Source organism: Solanum stenotomum, chromosome 6, assembly GCF_019186545.1.
Source record: "Solanum stenotomum isolate F172 chromosome 6, ASM1918654v1, whole genome shotgun sequence".
Lineage (NCBI taxonomy): Eukaryota > Viridiplantae > Streptophyta > Magnoliopsida > Solanales > Solanaceae > Solanum > Solanum stenotomum.
This window is the reverse complement of record NC_064287.1, coordinates 28,082,631-28,098,408: the sequence shown is the minus strand read 5'-3', so window position 1 is coordinate 28,098,408 and position 15,778 is coordinate 28,082,631.

The following is a 15,778-nucleotide window of genomic DNA, read 5'->3' as shown; positions in this document are numbered from 1 at the left end:
CTTGAGAAGTTCTATGAAGTGAGGGTGGTAGTATGGGATGACATCCATGCATTGCACGAGTAGGCTCTGAGAGGGTCATAGTGAGTTCTCTAAGTCTTAATGACTAATTATGAGAGTACTCTAAATGAAGTTATTGAAGAATGTTAACTCTTAAATGCTTAATGTGATGATGCATGCTGTACTTGGGTTATATTATGAGTTATTTTTCCTTGTCATGTCTTATGACATGTTATGTCTCTTATGTGTGGATATTGTGCAAAGGTGAAAAAGAAGGATTGGTAAGTTCACTTTTGGTGACCTTAATGTAGTGCCTTAGTGTGGATGGTGGTATGGATGCTATCCATACATTGCTCAAGGTATAGCATGAGGGTTACTTGAGGTGAAGGTCTAACGTGAAGGTAATGGCTTAAATGTTGATATTGTTCTAATGTGATGCTATGACTTGTATGATGACTATACTTGTATTTGATGTGTCTTATGCTATTGTTCATGATATTTCTAAAAAGTGGCATAATGCATGGTTTCCAACCAAAATGTCCCTGTTAAATCATGTTTTTGCATAGTCATCATACTTAGTACATTTTTGTGTGCTAGCCCATCCTTCTTTGTTTTTACCACAACTGTAGGTTCCGGCAAGTGATTGATTCTCTCTAGATTGAAGTGCTTGGATTGAGATTTCCTCCAAGGCTAAAGTGGTACGTCCTCATAGATCGAGGACAAGAGTCGTTTTGAAGTTTATTTCCTTTTTCATGTAATAGACAATTCTAGTCTTTTCAATTGGAAAGGGTCGTGTCCCTATTTTTGTTCCAGATTGTGTCTAAGATGGTCATGTGAGATATAGACTTCCGCTTGTGTTTAAATATTTTTGAATGTTAGACTGTATCATTTTAAATAAAAAGTTTTTAATTCTGTACTATTTTTATTACCTATGCAATGAATGAGCTATTCTCTTGTCGAGATTTTATTGAGTACACCGTCTCGCATCTAGGGGCTAGCCTTGGGTCTTGACACGATATTCTCTTGTCGAGATTTTATTGAGATTGTGTTGGATTGGTAATTTTTTGTTTTTAGTTCTTTTTAGTTGTTTATTTTATTTGATAGCTTGTTTATTTTTAGTGTGTGATGTTGCTGAGTGGCGATGCCCATTGATGGATACGGTGACAACTTTCTTAAGGGGAAATCATCAATTGGTTATGAATTTATTGTCGGGATGTTTGTGTGTTTTAGTTTGAGTAACCATATCTGTTGAAGTTTGAGTAGCCATAGCTCATATGTGAATCTGAGTAGCCATACTTCAAAGAGATGCATAAATTTTCCCAATGATGGATTGGCTTACGTCTTTCTTAAGGGAAATCGTCATCATTTTGGGAGAATGTGACTTGTTTGGTATTGTTGAGATAATCGTGTATTGTGAAAACATGAGAATACGGCTCCTCCAAATTATTGAAAACAATTGCCAGGTGTGAATGATTTTGTGACAACTCTTGTGGATCTTTTTATGACTCTTAACTAGTTAGTGGTTTTAAAGTATGATGTCATTTGTGTTTTTGAAGAAAGTAAAAATTAAGACATCTTGATTAATTTGCATGCCATGTGTGGTGAGTTTTTTTTTTGAAAAACTCCTTCTACTTACTTGTGCTAGCTAGAACTTGCTCGATTAGTCTTTTAATTTTGGTCTTTATGATTTTTTGTCGAAGAAATGATCACAGCCAGTCTTTGTGATTTTGGAAGTCCACTTGATCGAAAAAGCCTACCCTTGCATTAAATGTATCCCTAGTTGACCCCTTTGAGCTTAATACATTTTCTTTGGAAACCTCATTACAAGCCTTGCCCATTTTAAAAGTAATTCTCTTTTGAACCTTTCCCTCATTGAACTTTAAAAATTGTGAAAGTTGAGGGTAAAAGCCTAAGTTTGGGGTGTTGTTGGAAACAAATTGGGGAGATGCTAATCACATGAGGGCATGAAATCGAGCAATCAAATAAATGAATCAAAGAAAGGAGCAAAAAGAGTTAAATAAAGAAGAATCTTGAAAAAAAATAAAGAAAGATGAAGAATATGAATGTAACACCTCGAAATCTAGTAGTCTAAGTAAGGGACCAAGTGAGAGGTCAGAAACCATGATTTGAGCCTCGGCACCCTTCATGAAGGCCCACACGGACCGTGAAGGGCACCATGAGTCGTGTTTTTGCTCGTGGTGGCTCACAGAACCAACAAAGGGAGGGTCACCTCCCACGAGAATCATGATGCCCCGTGAAGGGTACCATGACTCGTGGTGGTGCCGGTGAAGGGTTAGGCAGTGAGCTCTCCACAACAACTTCCCCCCACGAGCCACTTGATGTCTCATGAACGCCTTGACTAATGGAGGTGGGTGTGTGAGGTGATGATTTTTAGGGGTAGTTTTCCAAGCCACCGTTCAAGGACCACAGCTGGCACCACGGCTCGTGAGAGCCACCACGACTATGGATTCTGAAACCCCTACTCTTGAGTCTGTCCCGTTGTTAATGAGTATCCGAAAGTGTTCCCAGATAATCTACCTTGTATTCCTAGAGAAAGGGAAATAAATTTCAGTATTGACCTTCTTCCAGATACACACCTATTTCTATTCCTCCTTATAAACTGGCTTTGGTAGAACTTAAGGAATTAAAGGAGCAAATGAAAGATTTGTTGGATAAGGGTTTCGTCCGACTGAGTATCGCTCCATGGGGTGCTCTAGTTTTGTTTGTTAAGAAGAAAGATGGTTCACTTCGTATGCGTATTGACTACCAACAATCGAATAAGGTGATCATTAAGAATAAATATCCTCTTCAAGAATAGATAATTTATTTGATCAAGTACAAAGAGCGAGTAACTTTTTCAAGATTGAACTTAGGTCGGGTTTATTAACAATTGAGGGTTAAAGATGATGATATTCCAAAAATGGCTTTAAGAATCCGGTATTATGATTATTAGTATTTGGTGATGTGTTTGGTTTGATTAATGCTCCGGTGGCATTTATGGATTTGATTAATACAGTGTTTAGACAATACCTTAATATGTTCGTAATTGTGTTCATTGGTGATATATTGATTTATTCGAGTAATGGGGATGATCACACCAATCATTTGAGGATTGTGTTGCAAATTCTCAAGGACGAGGGACTCTTTGCAAAGTTTAGCAAATGTGAATTTTGGCTAAGGTCCATAGCTTTTCTTAGCTATATTGTTTCAAGTAAGGGTATTGAGGAGGATCCTAAGAAGACGGATGAGGTCAAGAGTCGGCCTAAAACCTTTATCCGCTTCGGATATTAAAAGTTTTGTGGGTTTAGATTGTTAGTAGGGAAGATTTATTGAGGGTTTTTCTTTGATTGCCTCTCCATTGACAACTTTGACTCAAAATAAAACCAAATTCATATAGTCTGAAGCATGTGAAAATAGTTTCCAGGATTTGTAAGATAGACTTACTTCTGATCAGATGTTGACTTTACTGGAAGGGACTCGTGGCTTTGTTGTTTATTGTGATGCCACGAGAATTGGGTTGGGATGTGTGCTTATGCAAAATGGGAAGGTTATTTCCAATGCTTCGAGACAACTTAAGGTTCATGAAAAGAATTATCCTACAGATGATCTTGAACTAGTGGTGGGCATATTAGCCTTAAAGATTTGGAGGCACTATTCGTATGGTGTTCATTTAGATCTGTTTACCGACCATAAGAGCCTATAATATGTGTTCAATCAGAAAGATCTTAATCGACGCCAAAAAGGTGGCTAGAGTTACTTAAAGATTATTATGTCACGACCCAGAGGTATACCCTAGATGTAACATGGCATACTTGACACCGAAGGTGTCTCATACAAGCCCTTGGTATATCATAACTTAAGATAATAGAAAAGTACAGAAATTTTAAAAACATTATCCATACAATCGAAATCTTTTATAAAAGTAACCTGCAGTACTTACAACAATTTTTCTCAAACTATCTAATACAACTTTGAATAAAATCTTGGGACAAAGCCCATACAATAGTCTCAAAACATGAAAATAAAAGACATAAATGGAATAGTGGGTTTTTTCCTTGAAGCTATGAGGATTCACCAAATCATCAACTCCTTTGTTCCTTAGAAACCTAGCCTCAAGATTGGAACTCAAATCTCCGAACCCTACGTTTGATGAGAATGTAGGCAAAAAATGCGTTAGTACAAAATGTACTAAATATGTTAGCTAGAATAACATAATAAGAGCATAACATATGGGTTAGTGAACATAAGACATAATCTCTAATCATATGAAATACTTCATGAAACATAAACTATTAGCATAAGAGGCAATATCATAATCATAAGCAAAGTTCCAAACATAGGAATCGTATAAGCATTATTCAACCCTTAGTCCTTCATGTCATATGAAAACTACTTCTCAAGTAACCTCAAAGCATACTTGTGCAAAGCATGAAGAAGACCCCATAATCCTATCCAAGCTAAGTATCCCTTTTTGGTCATGATTAAACATAGTCTCTATACCTAGTCAAGACTTACACTTTCATATAATAAGAGCACTATCCCCCTAAGTAACCTCAAATCATACTTGTGCAATGCATGAATGACATCCCATAATACCATTCACACTAAACATAACCTTGAAGTCACCATATTCAGACTTACCCTTCATTTGATCTCACTCTTAGCTTACTTTATATAGACAATTAGACTATCACCTCTAGTCAATCATATCATGGAAGGCAACTATAACAACAATCAAAACTAAGCATACCTCATAAGCATAATCCACAAGCATATTAAACATATAGATCATCATAAGATAAAAGGAACATACCAAGAATACCCTCAAAGGATACTTGTGCAATGCATGAATAAGATCCCATACTCTCACTCACACTAAGTAAGCTTCTTAACTAACCATAGTTCATAATTCATATTCTTATTGTGGAAATTACCCTTAACCGACATAGGGCATGTGAGCTAACATGGAATCCGGTGTCTACTCCAAACCTAAAAGGGGTTGTCCTACTTGCCTAAGGTAGGACCAAACTCTTAGCTTAGGTGGATCCAACAGCTAAGTAACCTATGAGGGCACATAGTTTATAGGATAAGGGGATTTATTCTAAAAAACTGACCTCTATTATCGTGAGGGCTTCTCTCCCACGAGATTAAATCTAGGAACCCGGCCTTTACTAACATGAGAGCTCCCATCTCAAGAAATTTCTACATGAAACGCGACCTCTTCTAACGTGAGGGCTTCCATCACATATCAATATCCACACAGTGCTAAGCATAACTCCCATTGAGTTCATGTTAAGTCTTGTCTTAATTTCATATTGATGGAAAGATTTCTTGACACAAAATTCATATAACTCATACTAAAACTCATAGATTTATTAGGTGAGATTAGTGTTCAAACCTTAGAATCACTACATGTGACAAACCTTTTAGATTATACCATATTCATGCATGAGTGTGTATATGAGGCTAACCTTTCAACAACACTATAAGTAGGTCATGCACATATTCATTTCACTCTCAAAGTGTTTCTAAAGCATGCACTAAACTTCATAAAACATGCATACTATCATATCTTGCCCTTTCAATGGTCAATGCTCATAGTAAATCATCACATTTAGAATGACTACATTAGACATGAATCTATTCATCATCATATCACATCAACATATCTAGAATTACTACATTAGATATGGATATATTCATTGCTCAAGTAGTTCAATTACTACAAGCATACTCTCATACTTCACCTCCTTGAGGTTCAAAGCCTATTTTAAATCTTCACACCAAGGGTTCATTATTTAAGCATGGATATCATCCTAAATCATGTGATTTTATCACTTTATACATTCAACCATTTATGAGGTAGATTAGGTAGGTAAAGATCTTTCATCGCAATTCTATTTATTAGACTTCTATTATCATATACATTTTACTCTCAAAGACTTAGCTTTCATAGTCCATCATATTAGGTTTACTCTTAATCCCTAGTGCTCATCATTCATGACTTCAATTCTTACTCTCAGAGCTTCACTTCTTACAATCATCATACATATCAACATCACAAGCTTCATCTTTAAGCAACTCTAGTCTTAGTTCATTATTAAGACTCAATCTCATTCAATTCTAGTCAAGATCCATCACATAATCTTTAATCTAATTCAATTCATGTTTACATACTTCTATTCTTTATCAATTGCTATACATAATATCAATTCTAGAAGGTCACCTATAAGTCCTCAGTTTCACTTCACAAGGCATAAACCCACATTCTTCAATTTCTTCAATTAAACTAGACTTAACCATGGAAAACATATAAATTCATCATAATATCATAATTAAATGCTAAATACATCATAAACAAGTACTATCCACTCAATTGGAATCATACTCAAACACTACCCATAACATAGGAAGAAACCCTAGCTAGAATTGGGTTTTATCTTCACAATAGGGGGAAATCTAGAGGGTTGTATTGATGGAAGAATCTATATATGAATAAGCTAACATAACTTGGATATAAATCCCTCACATAATCTTGAAACAATGGAGGAATTTTCCCTAATTTTCTTCACTTCTTCTTCTTCTTTGCTTCCTAGAGAGAGAATTTCTTGAGGTAATTGGGTTTGTTTTGGGGTTTTAGAAGAATGATTTAATTGATTTAGTTTAGGGGTCTATTAGGTTTATATAGGTGGCCAAATTACTAATAAATGACCCCACTTAACCCCTAACTAATAATAAATTAATCCCTAAGTCCCCAACTTAAAAGGATTTAACACCAAAACTGCCCCATCCACGAGACCCCTACACACGGACCTTGGGTGGGTCTACAGGGTGTGTTGCACCTCAGTGGGTGGTGTCATGCAACATGGACAGAACCACTTGACTCACGGCCTTCCCCCATAGGGAATGGGTGGACCCACGGGGTGTGGGTCCCCAATGTCACTTTTGAACCCTTTCCACTCTATGGGGCCCATTCCTACTGGTCTAGTCTCTTGCTATTGATCATACCAAATTTACGCAACCCCCTTGAGGTGAAAAGAACCTAACTACACCTTCTCTACTGGAGTCACTCTCATAAAGTCTAACACCTTTGAGACCGTTTCTACAAACTTTTGAGGATTCTCTTCCACCTTGGAGCCCTAAAATCTGGAGGGTACATCCTTAAAAACTCCCTCACTCTAGAAGAAGCCATCCCCCTTAATGGGTTCGGTGGAGCTACAGCCTCTCTATTGGCTTGCGCCTTTATGGCTTGAGCCAACATTAGAAGAGCCGACCTAACTTCCGCATTAGTCACATTCTCCCCTATAGGGTCAATTTGAGCTTGGGAAGGATCTTGGAGAGGAACCTCTTGTCCCACATTATCTTCCTCATTCTTATATTAGCCATAACCTGAAACCCATAGGGCATAGATTAGGAGAAAGACCTAATAGAGTTAAACTCTATGGCACGACTTAGAGAATGAAGAAGTGAAGTTTCCTAAGCATCTAATAGCCTCCTATTCATAAATGTGGTGCGCTTCCTATTTATGAACAAGACTCTACTAGACAGGTTTGAGACAATCCTAGAAACATTCTAAACCTTATGCTCTCATTACCAAGGTTGTCACGACCCACAGGTACACCCTAGATGTAACATGGCGTACTTGACCTCAAAGGGGTCTTATACAAGCCCTTAGCATATAATAACATAAGTTAATAGAAATGTACGAAGATTTTAAATAATTTACCCATACAATCAAAGTCTTTTATATAAACAAGCAGAAGTCTTTATTACAAAACATTATCTAAAACCTTGTAATACAACTTTTGAATAAACTCTTGGGACAAATCCCATACAATGGTCTCAAAACATGACAATAAAAGACAAAAAGGGAATACTGGCTTTTGTCCTTGAAGCTTTGAGGACTAACTAAATCATGAACTCCTTTAGTCCTTAGAAACGTAGCCTCAAGATTGGAACTCAAATCTCTGAACCCTACATTTGATGAGAATGTAGGCAAAGTATATGTTAGTACAAAATGTACTAGCTAGCATAACATCATAAGAGCATAACATAAGTGTTAGTCAACATAAGTTATAATCCATAATCATATGAAATACTTCATGAAACATAAACTATGAGCATAAGAGGCAATATCATAATCATAAGCCATGTCCCCAACACAAGCATCATATAAGCATTATTCAACCCTTAGTCCATCATGTCATAAGAGAACTACTTCTCAATTAACCTTAAAGCATACTTGTGCAAAACATGAATAAGACCCCATAATCCTATCCAAGCTAAGTATCCTTTTTTTTGTCATCATTAAACATAGTCTCTATACCTAGTCAAGTCTTAGGTCTCCATATCATAACATCACTATCCCCCCAAGTAGCCTCAAAGCATACTTGGGCAATGCATGAATGACATCCCATAATGCCATTCACACTAGGCATAACCTTGAAGTCACCATATTCATTCTTACCTTTCACTTAGTCTCATTCTTAGCTTACTTCATATAGACAAGGAGACTATCACCTCTAGTCGATAATATCATACAAGGCAACTATAGCAACAATCCAAACTAAGCATATGTGTTGCACCCAAATCGCACACGCAAGTGCACATGGTCGTTCAAGTATTTAAGTGGCTCTTATAAAGAGTCGGGTATCATACCCACATGGACTTCCGCTTAGAATCACTCAATTTCTCTAACTTTCAGCTAAGCACAAGTGTTACCAAGATTTCATAAGTGATTTAGTTTCTAATTCTAGAATTGTAACAAAATGCAATAAAAGCGATTCAATTTCAAGGGTTTCAAAACAATGATTGGGTGAAGTCCAGGGCTGCAACTTCTATCAGGATTCATGCAATCAATATCTTTTATATAGGTATTTATTAACTATCGAATCAATAAATCATAGGGTTAAACATATGATCATGATCTCTCGACCTCTAATCACCTATGATAAATAATATCCTAACTACATAGTTTAGTGGGGATATGATGCATTAGGTACCGAGCATTACGATTTATTCCTGTATAGTGACCCAAGCAAGGTTTCTAGGTATATCCCTATCCTAGATACAAATCAACCCTAGTTGTTTAGAATTAATCACTCTCCTTATGTCCCACGTTCTATCCTTTTAGTCATCTCCCGAGTTCAATTTGGACAATGTATTTATTTTAATGGTGATTAGCCAAGAAATATGAAAAACAAAAACATAAGAAACATTCATATGATAATTGACATTAACCCAATGAAAACTTAATAGATTACAACCATCCTATAGCCACAACCGTAGAACTAGGGTATTTAGCCACTCGTAATCTAAGATACGATCAATCAATGTTCAATAAACATAAAGAGATCGAAAGGAAAAGAGTTTAAGAAAGAACCCTAAAAATGGTGAAAATGTTCCAAGTTGTCCTTTTTGAAAACCTAGAAAAAGAATAATTAATAAGATAAAATAATGACCTATTTATACTAAAAGTCAAAGCGGCCAAAACTAGGGCTCAGGAGCGCCACGCGGAGGCCTCTTTAAATTTCCATTTTCACATAATTTCAGTTCTCCACGACGCGGGAACTCTACGAAATGCTCTACCTCGCAGTTACTTCTCGCTAATTAATTTTTTGACCTTCTTCGCGATGCAGAGACACATCTATTATTCGATGTGCGAGGAAATGCACCCCTCCGCGACACGACTGCTACACAGAGGGCTCTGCCTTAATTTGCCATTTCACGAGCTAAAATAGAATTCCTCTCCGCGATGCGGAGATGATACAGAGATGCCTTGGAATGGCATTTCTTCAATCCTTTTCCTTCATTCTTTTCGACTCGGATCTTTTGTGTTCCCGATTGTCCATTTTTGAGCTTGTTTCTCCAATTAAGCTCGTCTACACAACTAATCATGTTTGTTAGCTAATAAACACATAAAAGACTTAATAAAACTATAAAAGAGCACATATTGAATTCAAACTCAGGTTAAATGCGGGCATTATTATATTTCTAGGCATGTAAATATGCCTAAGATCAATATGCTACAGGCATATTAAACATATAGATCATCATAACACAAAGGAAACATACCGTGAATACCATCAAAGCATACTTGGGCAATGTATGAATAAGATCCCATACTATCACTCACACTAAGTCAGCTTCTTAAGTAACCATAGTTCATAATTCATATTCTTATTGTGGGAATTAGCTTGAACCGACATAGATCTTGTGAGCTAACATGGAATCCGATGTCTACCCACACCGAAAAAGGGGTTGTCCTACATGCCTAAGGTATGACCAAACTCTTAGCTTAGGTGAATCCAATAGCTAAGTAACCTACGAGGGTATGTAGTTTATGGGATTAGGGGATTGCTTCTAGAAACCCGGCCTCTACTATTGATACTGTCACGACCCAAGCCTAGGGCCTAGACGTGACATGGCGAATGAGGAACCCGAAGGAACCCCAAACAAGCCTCTCAAACTTGTCATCACACTTCATCGGTCGCGGAAGTACAATCAACATTAATTAACGGGAAATAGGGACTAAGGGCAAACCATTTCAAAATGACATCATAGAACAAGAGTCAAGCTCATTTACAAAATACTTGTCCAACGCACACCTCTACATACATAGATAGGACGGGGGCCATGACATACTACCGGCTCCCCTCATAGTCAAAATACAATTGCAAGCTAAAGTCTCAAAACATAGGAGTAGGAAACATAACATAGCCCTCGAATCATTGAGGACTCACCAACAAACTCGGATAAGCACCGTACTAGCCACGTGAATGGAGAGAAGGATCAAGAGTAGCTCCGGTCCCTACATGGTGACATCATGTAGGCAAAATATGCGTTAGTACTTGGAATGTACTAAGTATGCGGGGTGCAACACAACAATAGACAAGGACACAATCGAAATACAAGAAATAGTTTCATAGGCATTATGAATAACAATATGAGGATGCATGATCAAAGTGAAGTCAAAACATGTTTAAGTAAATCTATACTAATAGTAGATATCATATGTGTATGCATGATCCAACCAATCTATAACCCCAACTTAGGATGGGGGATGCCGTTCACACCCGGACACCCTGGTGGCAAGGTATAAACCCCTCACATGGTTGATGTTGGTCACACCCCAAGCATCCTAGGTGGTGAGATATAAACCTCTCACATGGTTGATGTTGGTCACACCCCAAGCATCCTAGGTGGTGAGATATAAACCTCTCACATGGTTGTCCGGTTCTTTTCCCCCGGACCGGGCATGGTCATGCAACACTTTATATAGGAAATTCCCATTAGGCTCTAATGCAATCTCACGTATGGAATGAACATATACACAAGCTTAGTTTGTCATCAACACATCTCTGGATTGCCATACATCTCATAACTCAAGCTTTAAAGCATCGATTCATCAATTCTCCATAGTTGGACATTTTGTCAAACACCTTGAAGGCATGTAATGGAATCAAAGAGCATGGAAAATAGGGTAGTAATTATGCAGCCAAACCAGTGAACAACCTACAACAACACCTTTTAACACCCACAATACCACATGAAAATCTCCACATCCATTCCAAATTTAGATTCAAGTTCTAGAGTCACAACATGCTCAAAACAATCACTTTTCATGTTTAAAATTCAATGTGCAGGAAATTATTACAAAGAACAAGACTAATTTATGAATCTTAACTTAAACCATGAATTAGTGAGTAGAATAGAGTCTAGGCACTATGGGTGGAAGGACCCATGAGTTCAACACCACATACCTTGAGTTCTTATGAAGGTCTTGAGAGTGTCTTCAATGGAAGCTTGGAACTTGGAGCAAGAGTCTCTTCAATCTTGAGGAAGGTTTTGGATTAGGGTTCTTGAGAGAACTTGAGAGAAAATGTGTCTAAGTATGGGAGAGGTGTTTTGGGAAATGTTTTAGAGATGGGAATTGAACTAATGGTATATAGGAAATAACATATGCCCTTTGGAAAATGGTCCAACACTTGGAAAAAAAATGAGGCGGGTGAACAGTAAAAACGCTCACTAGAAATTGCATTTCCTGCCGGACAGATTTTACGAAAATGGGCATAACTTCTTTGTCTGAACTCCGAATGAGGTGAAACGACGTGCGTTAGGTAGCTAACTCAAAGGGCTTTCCATGGATGTGTTATGGGCCACCCAATTATTTTTTTTCTTGGAGATATGACCCTCCAAAGTAGACCCTCGAAAAAGGCTTCACTTGGAAATTTTGGATTTTGATACGGTTGCTCTAAAATTTGGGTTAGACCCATTTCCCACTCAATTTGACCCCCTAAACAAGAATATGAAGTTGGATTTTCGAAAAACAAAATGGATTTTTTTGATATAGCTAAACAAGATTCCAGTAACTTCCGAAGCACATTTTGAAGAACCTTTTGGGTCATTTCAGATACGCTCAAATTACACCTCTTTTCATAAGCATAAGCAATCGTTATCACATAAAGAACCCAACTTGTAGGTTGGAGTCGATCTCACAAGGAATATGGTTTAGACTTAAGTTCAATTACGATTATATTCGTTAAGTCAATTTATTTGCATGAAAATTAAGTAAAAGAGGAGGGAGGGGGATTTATGTAACAAATTTTGGAAGTTATGAAAGTAATTAGTAAGCAAGATTTAAACTTTTGTTGTCATCAAATTGAGAAAGTAACTAGGGAGTACGTGTTCCACATAAGCTCAAAACTCTGTAATCCTAGTAATAGCAATCCCTTCGTAGTGTATTACTTGCAAAACGATAAGTTATGTATATCTAAATCCTTGGTCCGGCATCTAGAGAATTTCACCCCTCACCTTGGTCAGGCTACGTGTGTATAATTTACTAACCCTTACAATTACCTCATATTAGACGTCACATCGATGTATGGCTTAGTTTTCACCCTCACACCAATCGACGCTAATTCTATTAGATAGTATCACACTAAATCTATGTTGATAATTCTTTTCTTATTAAATACCTCCTTGGTACTGTAATGACCTGAGAGCACCCCCAAGTCGTTACCGGCGTATTCGACCTCGAAGAGGTCTCATACAAGCTCTTAGCATTCATCATAACATTTATCATAGAATAAAATCACGAAAAATTTAAAACTTTTACTTTGGAAGTTCAACTTCACTTCATATATGGAAAATATAATTAAACTTTGTCACAATGCACCATCTAGACATAGAAGTATCGAAAATGGGACTTAGCCCTTACATCAACAAGAAGTCTTGAAAATAGGAAGTACAACAATGTCTTTCAACATAAGCAAAGAACTAAACATAGAAGCTAGATCATAGGGTCTTGTCCTCGGACTTGATGACTCACCAACTTGGGGAAGCAACTCCGAGTGTCTTGAGAAGTAAGCTTGAGTCCTCAACGGCCCGAACCTAAATGTTTGGGAAAAAGGGAGAAAATATGGCTACTATGCATAAAAACCATTAAAACACGCATAAAAGGACATTTTATTTAAAACATGCTTTTTGCCAAGTAAATCCAATATGCACATAATTAAGTATCATAGTCAAAACCAACATAATATCATCCCAACATGTGGACAACCCAAGCAATACTAGTGCAATGAAAAGAATATAACCCCATAACACTATTCAAAGCCAAGTGTCACATTAAGCAACCTACTTCAGGCATACATTCATTAGATCATATTTCATCATAACTTACCATATTCATAATGATCATACATAACATAGCTTCAACATATATAAGTCATAATCATAAAAATCATAAGAGAACGTTACTACAACCATCTCTTAGGATCCCACAAGTGCAATGGATAAGAGAAGTCCCATACCCTCCCTTACACTATGTAGAAACCCTTAAGAAAGCCCTAGTAAGAGTTCACACCTTTCATACCTTCATTTACTTTTACATTAGGGAATTATTGCAATAACCGACATAGACCATGAGAGTTACATGGAATCCAGTGGTCTACCCCCACACCGAAAAGAGAGGGTTAACAATTGCCTAAGGTGTAACCATTCGTACATAGCTATCTAGGTGGATCCACTAAGCTAGAGTCCTTTGTGGGCACCTAGTTAAGGGTCAAAGAGATTGCTTTTAGAAACCTAACTTATTAAACGTGGGGGTTTCAATCTCATGAGACAACACATACCATAGGTAATCCGTAGTTGTGAAACGTGAGGAAACCCATGTGGGGAGCCGGACTTACTAAACATGACACCCCCATCTCCTTTACATGCCCTTTCGGTGCTAAGCGTCTGATTCCCTTTAGTAATCATCTTTAGTCATCACATAAGTTCACGTTAACCTTTACTAGACTCTTATGTAGGAATCTTACCATAATAGCTCATATGTGTTCATAAATGAGTAACAATTCTTTCACTTTAGAGACACTTAGCAAGTGAGTAAACCTTTCACTTTACATTAGACTACAATCATGAGAACTACCTTTCAATCATATAGCAATCATACCATAATATACATACACACTTCATAGCTAATTCAAGTGTAGAGGGTTAAGGATGAGAAAACTAGGTCATCAACACCACAATAACATATTAGGTATATCATCATTACAATCTAAGTAATTCACCTTTCATACTTGAGTTCAAAGAAGAACCATCCTTCATAGCTTCTTGTCCTTTATGGGACATACATACTTCAATTAACAAACAATTCATAACCAATACATAATACAAGGTAATTCATGAAGTAATAGCATAATCAACATTAATATAAGTAATTGTCATATTTCCTTCATAGCCTTCAAGGCTTCATTCAAAGACTAAACACTAATTTCATAGAAATTATACATAACCTAGGGTAGAATCATCATACAAACATAAATTACATAACATCACATTCAATTCATAGCCTTCAATCAATACCCAACACAAACTAGGGTTCGAATTAGGAAAAGAAGGAGAAACACGGGTCTCATGGGGAATTCTTCAAGAAACCACCAATACAACATAAATTCATCCGTAATTGTTCATATAAGATCAATCAAAGTCAGTTTATAACATCAATTTCACTTTAGAAAGAAGACCCACGTTTTTGGATTGAAACCTAGAAATTGGAGATTTTGAAATTCACCTTGAAGGAACCTCTTCGGGAAAGGAATCCCAAGAGTGATAAGCAACCATACCTTATTGACGAATTAACCACGAAAATATGAGTTGAAACCTTGGAGAGTTGGCCTTCTTCTTGAAGTTCCAATCTCCTTCAATGGAGTTCTTGAGAAGAGAGAGAGTAGAGAGAAGGAGGAAGTTTAGGTTTGGATCTTTGGGGTTTTCTGTTTGGGTGATAAAAGTGAGGTAAATTGACTGAAAAATTATTATATACACGTTCCCTAAAGTATTTAAAAAATCCCTCACTTAAATGGACGATTTAATGAAGTAAAAATAGATTTCTGAATTTCTGCATTTTCGTTGCGGAACAAGTCCGCGACGCGGAGTTGTTCCCTGAAGATATTTGGATAGAAATTTCGAGACAGTAGACTCCGCGACACGACCGCGTCATGAACTGAATTTTTTCTCCTTGGGGGAGCAACTGTGCGACGCGCCTTTATTCCCTCTATGCACAACTTGCTAGCTGCCTTGGCAGCTTGATTGGCCAAGGTTGGGGTTTTCCTCGGGGCCCCTTAGGGTGGCCCCAGGGCATATATTGACCTATTTTAAATCTTTTCACCAGATTATACCATGATATGACACTCCCAAACACGCCCAAAGCCTGAGGACACACTAGAACACATTCTTCTTTAGTTTTCAGACGTCGTGGTCGTTTCTTGACATTTAA